At 29.2% G+C, this 6,030-nt stretch overlaps 1 non-coding gene across 1 annotated transcript; it reads right to left on the bottom strand.

The window, feature by feature from the left end:
- Positions 1–4,817: 4,817 nt before the first annotated feature.
- On the bottom strand, positions 4,818–4,894 carry Trnak-cuu (transfer RNA lysine (anticodon CUU)). Its single transcript has one exon. It is a non-coding gene; the product is annotated as a tRNA-Lys (tRNA).
- Between the last annotated feature and the right edge of the window lie 1,136 nt (positions 4,895–6,030).

Genomic DNA, 6,030 nt, shown 5'->3' on the forward strand with positions numbered 1-6,030 from the left:
AAATACGGAAACAAAATATAAATAAAATTAACTGTACACCCGATGCTATCTATATTGAAGCTCAATTTAATAATATTACCTTACCAATAACAATTGACACGGGGGCAAACATATGTTGTATTAGACAAGAACTACTACCTAGTAATTATACAATAACGCCGAGTACGCTACAGCTATCAGGACCAGATAATGAACTACTATGCGTGGTAGGTATAACCAAAATTAAAATCAAAATCGACAATAACTATTTCAATATTGACGCTCACGTAGTAAAAAAATTAAGCAGCGCAATCTTACTTGGAAATGACTTTTTGATCAAAAATAATGCCCTGATCAATTTCAAAGACAGTAACATTATTTTAAATAATAATATAAATATCCAATTAAAAATCAACAATAATATAAACGCGCTCAATAGTATAGATAATACCAACAATATTATAGAATTAACAGGTAGCATATTTAATTGCCCAGATAACTTCGCTATAGCACACTGTATATCTGCAGATCTCAAAATGAATAAGGGGATAACGAATTTATTATCTAAAGTATACGGTGATACTAAACCACAACTTGCATTACAAGAAATAAATGTGGGGGACACAATACCTATAATCAATAACTATAAAACTATATTTCACTTAATAACAAAAAATTTACACTATCACAAGCCCAAATATAAGGATCTAAAATCTTCAATTCACAATCTAAAACTTGAAGTTACAAAACTAAATATTTCAAAAATTGCAATACCCTGCACCTTAGTTTCACGAATAGACAAATTAAATTGGTCTATAATAAGACAATTAATATACTCCGAATTTCAAAATACTAACATTAAAATACATATATACTATAAAGATGAACAAAAAATAACACACAATTGGAAATCAAAAGAACACATTAACATAATAAATAACATTCATACATTTTTTAATGATAATAATAAAAATGAAACAAAAATAAAACACATGATACAACCTAAAAATCAAGCCAATAATATATGTCCTATATTCAAACCAGGAGAAAACGTCCTCGACGATGGGAATCGTGGATTGTATACCGTTAAAACAAAAATGTCCAATAAAATTCCCAACAATATGATAAAATTCACATACAAGAAATACAGACACTCGCTTCATTGATACACAATATAAAACTTAAAGATACGATAAACGATGGTAAAAACACAACGATTAAAATAAACAAAATACAAATAACTTCGATCGAAATTCATACAAAAAGAAATAAAGAATTAAGAAAATACCCTAATAAACCAATTGATATACAAACAAAAAAAATAAATAATAAAAGGCCAAACAAACCAACACTCTTAAAAAGACAAAAAACATTAATCTTTAATTCACAAATCACACAACACTTGTAAAATAAACCAATTAACAATAAAAATACTACCCTGACAAGTATCCAACCTATATATTATGAAAACAAAAAAAAATATTAATACCAAATCTTATGGGAGACTCAATCATACTATCAACCTCCTACAGGACTAATAATAAAAACCCCAAATAAATGTTTTGTTTTACTAACATAACTTTAAAAAAAAAAAAAAAATCACGAATTATTAAGACTACCTATATAACTATTATATAACTATTGTACAAGAGTTACAGAATAATAATAACAAATACAAATAACATACCTTAAGTTACTTACCTAAGCACTAAAACCTAATTTAAGTCAGCATAAGCACAAAAATAAATGTTAAAGCAAGTAAATGTATAAAAAAAAAAAAAATGTAAAAAAAAAATTAACCCAATTTAAGTTAGTATAAGAAATTTAAAAAAAAATGTTAAAGCAAGTCAAGTACAAAGAATGTGTAAAATTGTTTCTAACTTATTTAAGTCAGCATAAGCTTGAAAACAAATGTAAAAAAAAAAAAAAACAAAATTTAAAAAAAAAAAAAAAATGTAAAATGATTAACCTAATTTAAGTTAGTATAAGATATAAAAAAAAAATGTTAAAGCAAGTCAAGTACAAAGAATGTGTAAAATAGTTTCTAACTTATTTAAGTCAGCATAAGCTTGAAAACAAATGTAAAAAAAAAAAAACAAAATTTAAAAAAAAAAAATGTAAAATGATTAACTTAATTTAAGTTAGTATAAGGTATAAGATCAATTTAAAGCAGTGAATACAAAAAATAAACCTAATTTTAAGCTAGTACTAATAAGAAAATAAATGTTAAGCATAAGAAATACCAAAAAAAAAAAAATTAACTTTGTTTAACTTTTTAAGTTATCATAAAAACAAAAAAAAAAATGTGTCTATGAACTAAATACATTGTAAGCAAAGTAAATATGAAAAATGTATAATTAGATTAGTTAAAAGTTAAAACTATGTAGAATATATAGGATAAAAACCAAAATATGTAAAAATTCATAACATGTCAACATGACAAATATATTGTACACAAATATTAAAATTAAGAAAAAAAAAAAAAAACTGTATAGCTATCATTACAACACCAGATAGGGAACTTAAAATATAAAATATATAAGAATAGAAACACATCAATGGAATGAGATGCATTTCCCTGGCACCCCCACCTCAGAATTTTGGATTCAAACCAAGGGCTTTCGTTTGTGCTACGTTTGTGCCGGATTGTGCTCGAATTTCATCGTTTGTGCTGCAACCCTTCTAAAGTTATAAGGGATAATGATTGGGGGTGCCAGCGAAACGACTGCACCCCCACCTCAGAATTTCGGATTCAAACCAAGGGCTTTCGTTTGTGCTACGTTTGTGCTGGATTGTGCTCGAATTTAATCGTTTGTGCTGCAACCCTTCTAAAGTTATAAGGGATAATGATTGGGGGTGCCAGCGAAACGACTGCACCCCCACCTCAGAGTTTTCAAATATAAATTATGCCATTCGTTTGTGCTACGTTTGTGCTGGTTTGTGCTCGAGTTTTATCGTTTGTGCTGCAAACCCTAATGAGCTAGAATGGATCTTTAGTGGGGGTGCCAGCGAAACGGCTGCACCCCCACCTCCAAATTTTTGAATTTAAATTATGCCATTCGTTTGTGCTACGTTTGTGCTGGATTGTGCTCGAGTTTCATCGTTTGTGCTACAACCCCTAATGAACTACAGGGGATTATTAGTAGGAGGGGGTGGTATGGAGCCATAATGCAACCCCAATTCAAAATATTGGTTCTCCAAATATGAGCCAATCTTTAGTAGTTTGCTACTGATATCCTGTACCATACAGTACTCTACTACTTCCGGAGTTATCCTTATAAATTTAATTAGGGGGTTGTAAAGACGAGCCGACACCCCCCATATTGAATTAATTGGTAAAAATGATCCATATATGTCATTAGTTATTTTTCGTAGTTTTTACGTTCAAATAACTTACTTGCATGAGTTTGATTTTAAAATTTACGTAATCGTAATAATTATTGTGAAAATTAAAATTCTCAAATGTACGTTTTTATCTTGCAAAACTATTAGAAATAACTAAATGGCGTACATAGATCATTTTTACTTTTACCGAAAAAATACGTATCCCTAACTGTTGAATCAAAGACCAAAACGAAAAAATTTTTAAAAAGTTAACCAAGGAAATACGTAATACGCGTGATTAAATCACTCATAAATCAAAATAGACTTTAAAATTTAATAAAACACTTAGGTAAAGATATTTAACTATTTTTTTAAATTATGTAGTAAATAGTAATAAAATATATTGGCTTCAATAAATTTAATATTAAAATTAATTGATATTATATAAGTAGCTACCTTAGTTACCTTATTAAACTTGTGTAGGTACCTATAATACTAGGTAGTATAGGTACCTATAATTCACAAAGCACCTACTTATGTACATGGTACATGTAAATTGTACACATTATATAAAACTTCACTGTTAATATTTATTATTATATAGCAAGCACTAAGCAGTATAACAGTATAGTACAATAATTGTAAGGTACAATAAATTATATTATACAATAAACAATATTATTTATACTTATACTTTACGTTACACCATAATTTTCTATGGTACAAACTATATTTGTTATGGGCACATTTTTGTAAATGAAAACTGCCAGGACGGTAATCAACTAATAACTAATGCTAATCACTAATTTCTAATAATCATGAACTAATAATAAAATAATCAAAAACGTACGTATATAACAGCAACATTATGCTTGATAATCACTGGAAAACCCCATTACCTGTATATACACATAATAGATACTATCATACCTTTATACCATAACATGTCTATTATGAATCTTATTATAAATTCTTAGACAAATATTTATATTCCCAATGATTTAAATTAGGTTATCAAAAATCAAAATTACTTATTTATTTTCATAAATTAATTAATTTTGTATTTAAAATGTAAAAAAAAAGTTTATATTCACGATATTATGTACAGCCGAAAGCCACATTAAATTATTAATACATTATATTTTAATATAAGAGTACATATTGGTGTGAGGGGGCTTTGATGCATTAAGGAGGGGGGTATGAATGTATTGTCAATAGGTACTTAATCACTCATCAATATTACATTCAATATTGTTCTGTGATATTATACTATTAACTATTAAGTAGGTTGATAATCAAATAAGAATTAAAACAAAGTGATTTTTCGAACATGGATGATTGCTAAATTTATTGAAATATTTAATGAAAAGGAATCAAAAGAAAAAGTATCTAAAATAGACTAATGTACCACTTTAAGAATTTAATTTATAGTCAATAATTATGTTTTACCATAGGTATGTTACTCTCTATAGTCTATACGGGTGATATACTGATATCACAAAGTGATGCACTGGTGCCCAACGTGGGGCTCGAACCCACAACCTCGAGATTAAGAGTCTCGTGCTCTGCAGACTGAGCTAGCCGTTTGAACAACTTATAAAAAAAAAAAAAGCTGTTGTTCTAGTATCTACAGAAAGGTGGCTAAATTAACTATCCACAGGTGAAAAAACCAGACCTCTAAGTCGAAAAGGGGCCGTGCACTAGTCGACCAAAAACCGAAAACAAACGAAAAAATAATAATAAAAAAAAAAACATGAACAATGAGCTTGTTTTCAAAATGTTCACACATTAAAAACGACTTGGGACTAAAAAATCAAACACACTAACAGCACGGACCTAAAGGTAAAACATTAAATAAATAAATACGAAAAGTTCAAAATAATTATTACTCAAAACATTAGTTGGACGTATAACATAAGAAAACGTATGGGTATACGAAAAATCACTTAATGCGTTTTCAACTTTTTTCTACCCTGATTACGGGCGAAATAATGGTCGTACGCACTTCGACCATAAACCCTTTTTAAATCGTTGTATGCCATAATACCGGAATCTTCAGTTTCGTAATGATCAAACGAAAACTCAAAATCCAAAAACCACGTAACTACGTAATTTTCCAAGTACAAAGACATACGAAAAATCATAGCTCCCGAACCAAAAGTCGGATAACCTTGATCTGGGTACCCATCGATCCGGGGCAAAGACTTCTATAACATCGACTACTAAAACGGTTCGCCGCGCCCAAAATCTAAGTAACCATGCCAAAAAAACCAGAAAAATCGGCAATTTAGAACTTTCGATGCCATAAAGAAGAGGAAAAACGTTTCCTACGGTCACGACACATGATACCGAATTTGATCATCGACTTCCAATCTACCCAAATATCGAGTTTCAGAAACTTGGTACAAAAACTAAACGTTTTCCAAAATACACATGGGGGAGGATTCGAGGACCCCCGACTGTGGGAGTACATTTTAGAGGGTCCTAAACCGAAAAGTTTGGTGAAGAAACAGTCCCCTTAAGTTGAAACATGGCCGAGAAATACTTAACTCAAAATTTGAATTCAATGATATAATATCATTGTATAAGAAAAACGATTCTGAGTAGATACGACGGTATGTCAGTCTAGGTTTAAGACATATTATATACTTATCTATGGTATTAAAAAATAATTCACCTATAATAAATTCCAAATTAATCATATCACAATATCCATTAGGTCCTTAT

This window comes from Metopolophium dirhodum, chromosome 4 (genome assembly GCF_019925205.1).
Source record: "Metopolophium dirhodum isolate CAU chromosome 4, ASM1992520v1, whole genome shotgun sequence".
Lineage (NCBI taxonomy): Eukaryota > Metazoa > Arthropoda > Insecta > Hemiptera > Aphididae > Metopolophium > Metopolophium dirhodum.